The sequence below is a fragment of the Lactuca saligna genome, chromosome 5 (genome assembly GCF_052625555.1).
Source record: "Lactuca saligna cultivar CGN05327 chromosome 5, ASM5262555v1, whole genome shotgun sequence".
NCBI lineage: Eukaryota > Viridiplantae > Streptophyta > Magnoliopsida > Asterales > Asteraceae > Lactuca > Lactuca saligna.
The window spans coordinates 261,195,534-261,211,080 of NC_136421.1; positions in this window are offsets into that span (position 1 = coordinate 261,195,534).

Consider the following 15,547-nt stretch of genomic DNA (forward strand, 5'->3'; position numbering starts at 1 on the left):
GCGTGCGTGCTAGCAGTTTAACAATGATTTTCTCTCCTTGTTCTTCTTCCCTACTTCTTTTACTGCGTATCATGAATATCTCCTTGGGTTGGACTCCTTCGTGGGGCGAACCTTTGGCGTTCTCAGCATCAAATTTGTCGCATAGGCTTCGCGCCACCTCCACCAGGTTTCCCTTAAGTTGTTTCTCCTCCATTTCCTTCTTTAGCACCAAACAGCTAGCTGTATCATGCGTTTTGCTTTTGTGGTATTCACAGTACCGACTCTTGGGCGGATTGGCTGGTTGCTATTTCTCGGACACTGCATATACTTCCGGGCGGCGATCCCGTCTGTCGTCTTTGATAAATGGTCGGAAGCGCGGTGACGGTCTTCTTGCTTGGCTATAGTGTCTCCCCCCCCCGAAAGTCCGTGTGGGTCGGGTGGTGATGTCTAGTCTCCATAGCTTTCAAGTAGGCCTGCTTAGCCGCCTCACCCTCTTCCTGCCGTAGGTATCGCTCCACTCTTTCTTTCAACTCAGCTCGTGTTATAGGCTTCTTTCCCATGAGTTTTTGCGAGAGGGGCCCAGGCAGGAGTCCCCATGTGAAAGCACCAGCAATGAGCCCTTCGTCATGCCCTGGTACATCCAGCGTAGCGTTTATGAACCTTGTGAAGTATTCTCGGACAGTCTCCCCCTCCCTTTGTTTGCAGCCTATAATCGAATGAGAATCGCCTTTGTATTTACGTAGCTGCATGAAGTTGGTAAGGAAGTGGTATTTGAGCTAGGCGAAGTTTGAAATGCTGCCTGGTTGTAGCGTTTTGAACCATGTGCCGGCGTTGCCATCAAGCGTCGTCGGGAAGTACGTGCACCAAAACTTCTCATTAATCTTTAACAATGTCATCGTCCACTCATACGTGTCAATATGGTTGTCTGGGTCGGTGGTTCCATTGTACATTTTAAGCGTTGGGAGCTTCATGGTGTTTGGTATTTTGTAATCCAACAACTCTTTAACGAATGGAGATGTTACACTCCGGGAAAAACCATCCTGGTTTGGAGTAGTTGACGTCCCTTGTTGGTATTGCGAACTCATTCCGTGCTGTAGGGGCGTAAGGTAGGTTGGGCTTGGTCCATAAAAGGGGTATGGTTGGAATGGAAACTGGAGGGGATGGCTAGTGGAAAGAGGGTGCATGGATGTAACAGGATTGAGCATTATCGGCTGTTGCAGGCTGCTGTTCGAGGGAATAGCCGGTCCAGTCCATGCTCCGACCGTTGGGTAGACGGGTGGTGGGCTGTTCATCATGATTTGCGCCAATGGTGGTAATAGCGTTGCAGAACTTTGTCCACCAGTCGTTTGGAACGATGTGGATGTTACAAATGACGGTGAAAAGCTAAAGATGTGGTTCGATGGGGGTGTAGTTGAGTGGACTGTCCGCGTTTGTTGCAGCGGCGGAGCAAAGAATGGTGGCGTCTGAAGTTGTGTGGGCGAAAGTAGCTCCGCCGGAGTTGCTCTTTGCTGAGGGGACAACGGTTGCGAAAAAATTTTCGGTGGCTATTGTAGAACTTCCTTCGCCCAAAACTGGTCTATTGGCCGTTGTAGGCGGTGGCGTTTCGTCCAACGTCGCCATGGGATGTATGGGACTAACCGGTCGTCCCTCGCTACCGTTGGACGCCATTGATGCTTGACTTCATGCTTTTGTTTGTGTTCTTCGTCTCACAAACGGATGGCGCCAAATGATGGAACCTTACTCCTGGTAAGACCCCGCTTCTTATCTTAGAATGAAACCTTCTTGGTTGCCTGGGTGTATCTGCAAGGTCACAAAGAACAAAGGCCGTCAGCCGCTTCCCGGGAGGAGTTCCCAGGAGAACGCTCCGACGATCAAGTTAGGATGGTTCTAGGGTTTGTTTTGTGTTCTCTTTAGATCAGTTTAGGAGCTTACCTTGCTAGCATGAGAATGCGCCCTTTTATACCTAGCGCTCCTTCCTGGTCCGTACCAGACAGGATCTCTTTTCGGGGAGACAGGATCAGAGGGGCTGATTGGAGGGTCATGCGCCTCCCACTGTTAGAGCGCTCTCATTGGCTTTGATGGTAATGCTCTGATCCCACTGCTTGTCTCCTGGTCGTACTTTGTCTTGGCGCGAAGAGCGATGACTTGGCGAGCACGAGCCTTTCGCCTGGGCGTTCCGCTCCCGGGGGTGCCAGCGGGCGCTGAGCCTTCTGGGCTAGATCTGGCTGGTGTGTTTGGCTCTATGGCTTGGGTGCAACTCTGCCGTGCTGCCCTAGGCACGCCATCACATAGAAACAAAAATACGTCAACACGATAGGTTACAAACCTCAAGTCGTGTTCTAGTGTTTAATAATAGTTTTACTCTTGATTAATTCTTGAAATTTTTCAAGATCATTTTGACTCCCACTGACCTCTTGACATATAAGATTCTCTTGTCAAGAAAACATTTATTGACAAACAAATATTCAAGAGTTAGAGCAGATTCTTATCAAGACAAACACTACACACAATTGGTATTAGTTGGTCTTTGTCTTATTCAAGACATCACAATTTACTAATTTCAAACGTGCAAGAGTAAGAAAACCAATATTGTACTTCACATTTGATGAGTGTCTTAGAACTTCTTAAGATGTGTCACTCAATTCACAGTCTTGGAGTACGATTCTAAGACTTGATTTTGGAACGAAGTATGACTCATCCTTTTGATTTAACCATTTCAACAATTTCCGATTCCTCTTCTTAGCCATACTAGTGCACTAAGATGTCCTTAGAGGATCAATTGTGATATGGTTCTTAATCATTAAGACGATCATAAAACACGATACAAAAGTACTCTCCCTTCTTCTTAGATTGGAGAAACTTTTATCTTTTTGCCTAATTGGTTCTTTTTATTCGTTCTGCCATTCATTGAAACTTTTCAATGGTTCAGAATTACACTTAGTCTTGTAAGTATAACCACATTTACTAGACCTTTAGTAAATTATGACGAATAGTCTTATTGTTATTTGTGGTGGACTTGACTAGTGCACAACATTGTGTTCTATTCCTTTAGTCCTTCACTTGACTCACATACTTGTGTCATCAAGGAATTAGTCTTAATTTTCTAAGTACCAAGATTTCCATACATCACATGATTCAAATCATATGACTCCAAGCTTCTGTCCAACTGAAACTTGGGCGATGGAAATCTTTTCTTACTTAGAGAAATTTAACACTTCCATAAATAACACAACTAAGAATCACATCCATTTATAGAAATACACACACATCAATTTTTTTAAAATGATTTCATTGCAAGGATATATATAATTAAGATAAACCAAAAAACTATTTTATTCATAAAGCAGCGGAAAACACGTCCTTACAATGCAAAATCAACTGAAAAACTATGTAATCAAATATTCCTAACAAATCTATCATAACTTCCTAAGCTCAAAATCTGATCTTCGAATCCATACGATCGTGATCCATTTCTTCGTGATTAGACTCATCTTGCTCTTCCATCAAGTTTCCTCTCTTTTCTCTGATCCTGCAAAACATTCAAATGTAATCATATCACATTATGTATTAAGAATCAATGAATAAGAACTTAATGGAGTTAGATAGTGGAATTTACTTGAAATAGAGCCATACTTCTTGACTCTCCCATCTCTTAGATTCTTTAGGTCCTTTGGGTAGCTTCGTAGCCAACGCCCCTTCTCTTGGCAGCAGAAACAGGTGGCTTCTCCTGGAGCGACCATGGAAGCATGGTTGGTTGAATTACCAGACACATATGTTCCATTACTTTGCCAAATCATTTATGATTCAACAACAATAAGCATGTAAGTTAGGTCAATGAGGGTTGCGTCAAGATCCATCATATAATACTCTCTTATGAACTTATCATATGATTTAGGGAGTGACTGAAGAACCCAGTCAACAACCGTCTCCTTACAAACAAAGACTCCCAACATACTTAACCTATCAATGTGTGACTTCATCTCTAATACGTGTGCACACATTGACTTTCCATCTTCATGTTTCATCACCAACAGGGCTTGAGTGAGCTTGAACTTTTCAAGCCTTTGAACTTGTGGGTTAGGGAGAACAATAGGAGGAGGTGGAGGAAGTGAAGCATGATTTCTTGTTCTTCGATCGAATCGTGGAATATTATCCTCATATGGAAGGCTTGTTCCACGGGATTTGGGAAGACCAGAGTTGTCATACTTTGACATCTACAAAACGGGAGAAAATTCAAGTTACGTGTTTGATTGAGTCCTTAACAAACATCCAAATGAGATATTAAGGCTAGGACCCAACACAACACTCTACAACTTGGGAGAGGGATGTTGCAACCCAAATTGCAGAACGTTTGAAGGTAAGTGAATGATGATTCACTAATTTTCCACCATGAAAAATGAAAAGGAGATTAAGTTTTAAATATGTTGAAAACTCCTAGATCCTTTGAGATTCATTGAACTTTTCAATGACATGTTTAAATCTCGATATGCTCCTCGTTTTGTGACTGGGATGTCGAGGATCACAAAACAGGGTGTGAATAACCATGCAAATATACATGGTGCTCCCAATGTTACAGTCACATCATCGATGTGTTGGTTAGTCACACACTCCCCATCGATCTATGACAAACATCGAGTCACCCTTTGCCACCTTTGCTTAGAGCCCATTTAGTGTGCCGATTATCCACACACGCTCCATTAATGTCTTCGCAAGGGTACAAAGTGTAATTTCATGAAATTGCATCAAATTCACATTTGCTAAAGTAACTAAGATTGAGAATTTTGTAAAATACATTTAGTTACTTTATAATTCATTATACTTTTAATGGAAAGGGTTTGCCCTATCCTACCCGTTCGGCTAACGACCCTTCACCAATCAAGTAAGCGGTGGGTGAGAGTGGACACCCATTAAACGACCATTTTATAGGTCATAACCTTATACCCCCCTTATAGATCGGCTTCGTGAATGAGGCCTACTAACGGTAAGACTAACAATTTAAGTTATACATATATAATATTAGACTTTTAATATTATATATAGTATATAGTGTATTTTACACTAAAAAAATACTAGGTGGTTTAATTTAATAAATTACACTTTTAATTAAATATAAATCATATGATTATGGATTTATTAATTCTTTTTTAATTATACTTTTAATTAACTTGATAAAACCATAAGGGGTGTAATTTGAACTTTTCAAAACTAAGGTCTTAATCAAATTTAAAATTTCTAAAATTTAAAACCTTTTAATTTAAAATTTTAAATATTAAAAATTTGATTTAATAATTATCTCAAAATTAAACGATTAATTTGAATTATCAAATCTTGAAGGATTATCTATTAAATTAAACAATTAATTTAACCTAATCCTTTAAATTCCCTAAAATTCGAAAATTAGGATGGGATAATTCAAAAGATCTTTAATTATTCATTTAAACAATTAAGGGAATATGAGAGAGAGAGAGAGAGGGAGGAGGAGGAAAGGTATTAAGCTCCAAAATTCGGCCCTTATTATGGTTTTTTGAAGGGATGGTCAAATTCTAATGCCTTATGGTGCTATTTATACTTGAGGCTAGTTAGGGTTTCAAGATGGAAACCCTAATCCCTTAGCTTAGGGCCTAAGCAAGTCCATGGACTCCTTTCCTCAAGCCCTTGGACGAAAACTCCTAGATCCTTCTAGGATATTCGTTCAAGACTATCAAATAATTACAAAACAGCCCCTGTACTTTTAATTAATTCCTTTAATCCCAAAATTAATTCCTAATTAATTTCTGATTAAATACTAATTAATAATATGATTCCAAATTAATATATTATTCATATAATATATTAACAAATCATATTTATACCCCAATTTGTTATTCTTAACAATAAACCATCCTCTCTCCTTAACAGTCATCCTGTCTAGTCACCAGTGTGAAGGCAATCCAAAAGGATCATGCTCACATTTGGGTCAAGTACATACCAAAATAGTTATGGACTTAGACACTAATCCAACAATGTTATCCTAAGAGTTTCTCTCACGTATCATTATGGGTATAAATAATTTGAACCTTTCTTGATTATATAAAATACTAGATGAGTGGAAGAACTTACTTACAAACTCTAAGGAAAACTTGAGAATGTTAGCCTTTAGCAAGATCCTTGTTCTTGCTCTTGAGAGGAGTATTGGAGAGAATATGAGAGAAGTGAGAGAATTAGTGGAGCTAAAAGTTCTCTTATGTCATTGCTTTAAGGATACAAGAAAAGGGGCAATATGTCCATGGAAATATGAAGGTTCAAAGCATTGTTAGTTAGTGGGTAATGCATGGGTTACTGTGATTTACATGGGGAATAGGAATTACATCAAATCAAAAAGTCAACCCTCTCATCCTTATCTTATTCTCATCTTATGATTTAAAACATTATCTTTAGAAATCTGAAATATTATTTTAAATGATCAAATTTGGCTTAAAATGGGGGTTTAAGGGGTCTAAGTTATGAAAAATACGAGTTTGGTGGGATTCCCGATGTTAAAATACCCCAAAATGATGAAATGGTCCTAAATAGTTGGAAATCCAGAGTCATATGGTGAATTCCTGAGTCAAATAGTGAATTCTGGAGTCAAAGCATGAGTTCCGAAGTCAAACCCAATGTTTCGAAGCTCCTCTTAGGTTTCCGGAGTCGCCAGCATCTTCCCGAGTCAAGGGTTGCGAAGTGAGTCCCTATCCAGAGTCCTTTTCTTTCGAGGCTGCGAGCGTTCCGAAGTGTGCGAGGCATTCTGGAGTGGATAGCCTTCCAAGAGGGTTGGTCCTGAACATGCGAGATTGTCTGGATTAGGAATTCCGAAGCCAAATCCAAAGGTTCTGAAGTAGGGGTCCGAATTCACTCTTCACATTCTGGTGTCAATAGAGGGTTCCGAAGTAGGTGAAGTTTCGAACTAGGAGGGTTCCGGAGCGAGAAAGAGGACTCTGAAAATGAAAAATGTATTCCAAAATGGGCTCGATATTTCAAGTTTTCTCCGTTCATTTTGAGTTGATTTTGACTAAGGAAAACTACATAGGGAGATTTGAGAGAAAGTTGAGATACGTAGAGAGATTTGCGAGAGATTTGAGATACATATCTGCTTTGCATTGTAACATTACATGTTTCATTAGGAACCATAATGTAAACCTTAACGTTTTAACATAAGTTTTATAATAGTCATTGTTTACATGAGGACGAAATTTCCTAGCAAAAAATCCTAGTTGTGACATCATCCCCCTGTTAGAGATAGAAGGATCAATATCAGATTTTTGTGGTTCCTAATAGCTCCATAATGGATAAAGTTTTGATCTTTATCCATTAGAATGGTCCAAACAACCCAGATCTAGTCTTTAAATTCCAAGGGGACAAAAAGTGCATCATTCTTAACTTACTCCATTAAGTCCACATCTCCAACCTTCAGATTTGAATAAAATGATGTTTATATGGAAACTTTATCCATAACAAGGTCACAAACTTTCAAGATCTAAACATTATGCACTAAAGTGACCAAAAGTTCACAACACCCAAAACTAGCTAGATCTAACAAATGCATCATCAAGATTCAAACTTATACCTCCAGAAGCAAGATCAAGGTGAACAAGGTTTGGATCTACAAGCTCCAATGCAATCAACACTTCTCCAATGAGCTCATTCTTCTCCAAAATGCACTAAGAACTCTCCAAATCACTCAAAAACACCTTCTTTTGCTCACAAGGCTCAAACTCGGGTTACGGTTTCAAGGGAGGGCGTTAGAGTGGTGAATGTTGAGAATGAAATGAGTTTGGGGAAGTTAAAGAGCTTAAATAGGGGTCAAATCATGAAAATAAGGTTTGGGTTCTGATCACGTACTCCTAATGTACCAGGGATGCCTAGTACACCCAACGTACATCATATACGCCCATCGTACTACACTAATCCCAAAACGTTCCTAACTTCTAAAGGTCATAACTTCTTCATTCCAACTCCGTTTTCGATAATCTTTATATCCACAAAAATGTATTAAAGAGTAGGGGTGGCAATCCTCGACCCAACCCGTAATCTGATGTTGACCCAATACAAAAATAAATGGGTTTGGGTTGAAATTTTTGACCCGCCAACCCGTTTATTTCATGGGTTGGGTTGGGTTATCTGTTTGGGTTTACGGGTTAACCCGCCAACTGTAACGCCCGTAGATCCGGGCTAGTCAATTTAGAGGCAATAAGTGTCGAAAATGACTTTTAGGCAAAATATTATTTAGAATAAATAATCTTGACCAAGTTTTCCATACATATAAAGACCGCCGAAATTCGAGTTATAACGAAGAAGTTATGATCCGTCGAAGTTTTGCGATGGAACCGACACGATACCGGGAAACGTAAATAGTGAATTTACGATAGAGCGAGATTTAGCCTTAACAATCTAAATGAAAGTCGTAGAATACGTTAAACCAAAAGCATCCATAAAAAGAACACCCAAATCTGACTTCGTATGAGGAAGTTATGATTTTTCGAAGTTTCGGATTAGCAGTGTCCAACCCGAAATTCGAATATTAGATCGAACGGTTTTTAGCTGACACAACCTAAACGAGAATCGAAGATCTCGTTATTAGTAGCGTAACGATAAAAAGACAGACGAAAATGGAGATCGGATGAAGAAGTTATGAGATTTTAACGGATCAATCCTATCCCGCCCTGTTAAAAATATAACTTTAAAAATAAAGTCAAAATTAACCGACGGAGTCTAAACGAAAGTTGTAGAGTACGTCTCCACCTACGCGTTGATATAAATAACATCAAAAATGGAGTTCGTATGAACGAGTTACAAATTATAATAGCATATTTACGTATTAAAATAAATTATAAATCATATATACGTATACACACACACACACACATATATATATATATATATGTATATATATATATATATATATATATATATATATATATATATATATATGATTAGAAAGGTATCGACGATGCGGTCATTATAAGACTAATGTTGAGTTCTTTCGACATTAGTTTAGTACAAATACCATTAAATTCATTTAAAATAGTATTGTAGAGGGGTGTTTAGTTGTTTGTATAACTAGAAGGTCATTAAGTAATTATGGAGGGTAGTTTTTGAAAATTCAATTAGTATAAATAAGAGCCTTGGGCTCTCATATTTCTTGCATCATTCTCTTGATTCAAGAGTCTTTCTCTCCTTATCCCCCAAGCATTTCGGTCCCTCGTGATTCGACTTCTCTTTCTGTAGTTTTTAGTATAGTAAGGTGAGCGCTGAAGCGCTGCACAAATCTTTCTTAGAAAGATTCAGCGACGAAGTTCTGCCCCTGCAGAGCCCGAGTCCTAGCTAAAATCCCATTGTAAGTAAGTTATGGTTACCCTATTTTAATATTTCTTATATTTAAAATTAACATTATTATTATAAGTTTATAATACATATTTGAGCTATTATTATGACTTATATAAGTGTCGTTATAATATCTTTTTAACTACTCGTTGTATGGGGAATCTAGTTTAAAGGGCCGCATAGGGTTGTTGGATTTCAGAAGTGTTGTGCGCCAAAATGGTCCTGCCCTCCGGTGTTTTATGTATGGCCCCTTTCTGAACATAGTGATTGGAAAGTATTGTTTAAACGCTTATATAATAATAATAATAAGACTAATAATTAGTCACGGTAAATATTAGATTAAAATCTAGTGGTAATAATACTAGGTTTCGTCGAAGGAAATTATTTTAAAGTAAACGAAGCGATGTCCGAGTACCGAGGCACCACCTTCTCAGGTGAGTGCATAGTTACTTTCATCTTACACATAGATATAAAGTATTTTATATAAACTACGTGCTATGTGTGCATATTATCTGAATATTTGCTGTCTATGCTGGATGAACGTTTTTATACATGTTTTAAATTATTTAAACTGTATACGTATTTTATATATATACAAATATGTTGGGTATGACATGGGTAGATGAATGATGAGAGATAAAAGATGATGTGAGTAAATGTTGGCAGCTATAGACGTAGTGCCTAATAAATAACATCGACAACTATGGACTTAGTGCCTATTGGAGAAACACTGGTAGCTATGGACTTAGTACCTGTTAGGAACTGGTAGCTGTGGACTTAGTACCTACTAGATAAACACTGGTAGCTATGGATTTAGTACCTGATGAATAACTATAGCAGCTATGGAATTAGTGCTTTACGAACGAGCATTAACAGCTATGGATTTAGTGCCAGTCCTATAACCTTGGAAGAAAGGGACCTCAGAATAAACGAATGCAAGATAGATGACTCTTAGGATAGATCCTTAAGAGTAAAGAAGATAATGGGGATGGATAATTGGGTTGATTGCTTGACTGTTTAAACATAATAATTATATTATTGTGGGTTGAAAACCCTATGTACTCAACAAGTTTCCCAACCTGACCCACTCATTTTATTTATATCACAGGTGTTGAAATGAAGTTACATTACAATGAGAGATTAAATAGATGCAGATCACTAGTGTAAATAAATCTAAGTTCTGTTTATGCTTATGTTTCTGTATTGACGATGGCATCCCAAATGTTTTAAAATGAATAAAATGTTTGATAACCTATTTATCATGTTTTTCTGGGAACAAATTCCGCAACACTTTTGTGAAAAATATTACTCTGATTTTCAAACAATCATAAACAAAAATCGGTCTTTTCTAGCCGTGAAAATGGGGATATATATATATATATATATATATATATATATATATATATATATATATATATATTGTTTAATAAATAAATTTAATTATTTATCAGTTTTGAGTATTTGATTATCATTTAATATTTTTTCCGAATTCCAAAACTGCATAACATCTTCGAGTCGACTTAGCGTGCCATAGCCCCTAAGAATCCCTTCAAAAAGAAATTCATTCTTCAGTCTCCAAACTCATGATTCCATGTCTCCCACCTTCGTCGATTGAGGCATCGAGTCATCGATTATCATAGTGTCGCACGCACACCGCTCGTCTTCTCGTCATCCGGATGTCGCACACCACTCGTCTTCGTCACTCCTGTTTATGACTTTATGTTGAATATTTAAGACTTTATGACTTCATTTTATTTGTATTTTTTAATTTCATTTTAAGATGTGTTGCTTATTAAATGGGTTATACGGGTTGGGTTCGACCCACGAACCCACGAACCTATATATATTTATACGAGTTATATGGGTTGGGTTAGGTTAAGTTGATGTTTTCAACCTGCCAACCCACCAACCCATATATTATATGGGTTGGGTTGGGTTAATGTATTCTGACCCGCCAACCCGCCAACCCGAACCTAACCTAATTGTCAGGCCTAAATAAAGAGTCCTACTATATTATCTAGATATCTTGGACTAAAATTTTCTCGAATAAAAATCTATATTTCATGAAAGACTCTGGCCTATGATTTTCCCTTTTCTACCATTCGGCTCGAAACACAATTAAAAGGGTAAGATCTCACAACCATCATTGCCTCCTTCCAAAATGTCTAAACATTACCTCCTTAAGGACCAAAGCCTTTACACAATTTGCTTCCAGCTAACGACCCTGAAATAAGAAATGACCTGAAACGGGATGTTACATAAATATTAATAAATTATAAAGCTAATCACTAAAATTTCCAAATCTATTGAAATTAACTGAAGAAATAACCATCAGCTTGGAAAAATTATCTAAATAAACATATGTTGTTTGCTAAATTAACAATTTTATTTATTGTTATTTAGCAATTATTATGTTTACTTATTTTATATAAACATGTTTAAAAATCATATCATCACAATGATCTTTATATTCAATTTACATATGATTAAAACTAAATAATTCTTTGATTTAGAATTATTTTTACGAGAGAATGTTTTTAGTCGAATTCTATATTGGTATTAGATTTAAAAGTTAATGATTGAAATTTTAAAATTCAAATAAGAAATATTTGAATCGATTTTATTCGATGTGGTATAGATAAACAGTGTCAGTAAAGCGACTTATATGTTTGTTCTAAATACATAACATATCTTATATGTTAAACAACAATCTTGTTAACAACCATAAAATTAACTATAATTTAAATGAATAAATGTAATATATTTAACAAAAAAATGAATTGTATATGGTCTAAAACATGTATTCTTAGGCCAAAAGGAGTGGTAACACTCCTAACACCTTGTCATGTCAGTTTTTTGAATGACACCTTATTTTTTTTTGTCTTTGCATCCCATTCTTGGCATTTCAAAGGGAGTGGTAACACTCTTAACACTCCAAATTTTTTTCAAACTTAATTAAGTTATATTATTTTAATATCCAAAATATTACATCGGTTCGTAGAGAGAGCAAGAAATGAAAACAACGGTTCGTAGAGAGAGCAAGAAATGAAAACAAATCACACTTGTATAATGAAAACCGAAACATTAATTTATAGACATAAATATAAAATATATATGTTAGTAGACTTTATTGATTAAACCTTCAAATTTTAAACTACAAACGACACCTTCATAAAGAATATTTTTTTTTGGTCTACTGTATTCATTCAAAAGAAGAACGTGACCCCACGCCCCACACAACAAAGCAAAGCTCTGTGTGTGTGTGTGTCCTTTCTACTCATTTGCTACAATAAATTCAATCAACCGCGCCTCCGTTAAACGTCGGTGGGGTTTTGACAGTAATCGAAGAAGAAGAAGGAGGACATCAGCAATGATTTTTAAGGGGGGTGTTTGGTTGCCTTGTTTGACAGGAAGGGAAAAATAGAAAATGAGATTCTGCACCAATCAAATTACAACTCCATCCCCTCTATCCTATTGCTATGTATGTAGCGATTCCTCCTTGGCGAATGCTAAAGGGTGGTGTTTTGTGTCCATAGCAAGGCTAACGAGCGGTGGTAGCGAGGGCAACTCCGTTTAGTCTTAGAACAACTATTATAATATGAAACTATTTTAAGTTTGTAAAATCAATTTATTTAAATTTCAGTTTATTACAGCAGTTTGTTGACGGTAAAATATACATGAAGTTTTATTACAGGCTGCAGCCACTTTGTCAACATCTGCTATTGCAGATAGGCCCGGTTGCAAGGGAGTGTCGGATGTGCAACCGCACAAGGCCCCGAGAAACGAGGGCCCGAAATTTAACTAATTTATTCCTTTAACATATAAATATATATCAGATTTATAAAAATTATTTTAAAATTCTTTCTGGTCCACCGGCAGTGAGGCGTTTTTTTTGTTTTTGTTTTGTTTTTCTTTTATCTTCCTTGGAAAGTGATCGTCGTTCGAATCTTTGTTGCTCCTATTCGTAGTCTTGTAGTTTTTCTAGATTTCTAACCTGGCGCAGAATCATATTTTTAATCATTCACTTTCTTTTTTTACCATCAATTTCCCTTCTTCTTTTACCCATGTTGATGGATTAGAATGTCCCATATTGAGTGAAAACAATTAAAGCTACTCCTTTATTTAATAATATGCAAAGACTTACTTCAATCGAACAAATGTAAGGAAAATAAAAAAGAATAAAAGACCATAAACATCTTTAAAAAAATGACAACACATTGTCTTTTTAAATTTATTATATTTTATAGACAAAACTGCAAATTTGGTCCTTGTGGTTTGCCAAAACCTTTGGATGAGGTCCAAAAAGTTTCCAGCTTGCACTAAAGGACCAAAATCAAGATTTTCATGGGTTTTTTGTCCATTCCGTAACTGTCCTTTTGTTTGGAGCCGTTAATGCCATCACGTGCCCTCCATGTGAGGGCATTTTGGTCATTTTAGGTTGTTAGTGTAAATAATATCATATTTCTCCTTTATATACATACTCATACGCAATCCCCTTTTTCTTCTTCATTTTGATTTACAGAGAAGCAGCAACAAAGGTCTTCTTCTTCGTCTCTCATCTACTTCTACTGCTACGAGCTTCAAAAATTCTGTTCTGCTTCTATAGGAATGTTGCTGTTGTGTGAACCTCATGGACCTCACGAAACCCTGGTCGTCGTTTCTATGCATGCCCTAAAATGGTAAGCAAACTCATATTAGGTTATGATATTTTAGTAGTTATGCAATAACTCTTCTACTTTAAGGTATTCTTGTAGGGATCCAGATGTGGATTTTTGGGGTGGGTCGATCCCCCTATGTGTCAAAGATCAACTGTTATCATACCATGACTGTTAAGAACAATGAATAGGTATGAGGTTGAAGTAGGTCAGCTGAAGATGTGTTTGCTTCCCTCGTGGGTCTTGTTTCTGTTGTTTGTGCTGTTTTGGAGTTAGGAATTAGAGTTTAGGGCTTTTTGTTGGTAATAACCACTTAAAAATGTTGTCTTTTGGTGCTAGAAGGTTTAATTGTGGTTTATATGTGTTGTAAGTGTTGTCTTTTGGATCATTGGATATGTAATGCTTTTATGACAATGGGATGTGTAATGGTTTTATCTTTTTATGAATATGAAATTATAAAGGTTTGATCTTGACATGATATGCAAGTGTAATGGTTTTTCTCTATGCTTGAATATGCAATTGTAATGGTTTTACATGCATATATTAAGTGCATTGCCATAACATCCTCATGCTTTGACAATACAAAATAAACCAATAACAAACTACATTACCAAAAGGGCACCATAACAGATAAATGCCAAAATACAATCATTATCAACAAAGGGCATTAGAGTACATTAACAAAACATTGGAGTACATTGTCCCATAAAAGGGCATCAAAGTACATTATCAAAAAGGAACCAAAAAGGCATCAAAGTACCAACTAAAGTGCATTAGCAAGTATTCACAAACATAAAAAACTGAAGTACTTAAACATCAATTCCCATCTTTGGCCTTGCATGTCCTGGCATTGTGACCCTTTTGCTTACACTTACTACATGTCATTGTCAAAAACTTCCTGCTCAGTGATTGAGTTTCATTATCATTTTGACTTTGACTGTTTGCTTGCCTCTTACGTTACTAGATTTCAATGCTTTCCTCTACTATTCTCATAAATATACTATTCTCAAAAAGACTATCCATATAAATTGTGCCGGTGAAGTGCAATGAAAGGTCATGGGTATTAGGGTTTACATGAATGTAACCCTAATCCTCTATACTATATAAAGAGGCCTTTGGCACAAGAAATGGCAATTGTGTGTAAGGACATAAGATTGGGCCGATTTTAGTGTGCATACATATCCTCTCAAGTTCTTCCAAGGTGTTTTGGTGATTTGTGATTCCACTTGAGGCTTCCACACTATTGGGGCTAAGCTCTTAAAGCTTGAAGACATCAAGCTACATCAAAAGGTATGTCATCTAACTAGAACTTTGTAGTATAGGTGCTTCATAATATGCTAGTTAGGATGAAACCTTGGAATATTTAATATTTGCATGTATAATAGAGAAAACATAGATCCAAGGTTTATAGAGTTGCATGTACACCATAAGAGTGTTAGAATGCTCAAAACCCATCAGATGATGTGCGTATTCTCTCACGGTATGGTACCCATAACAAAATGATTAAAGTGTACACAAAGCATGGTCAAACGAACTTGCTTACATATTTTATGTCCCCAACTGGTCCAAGAAGG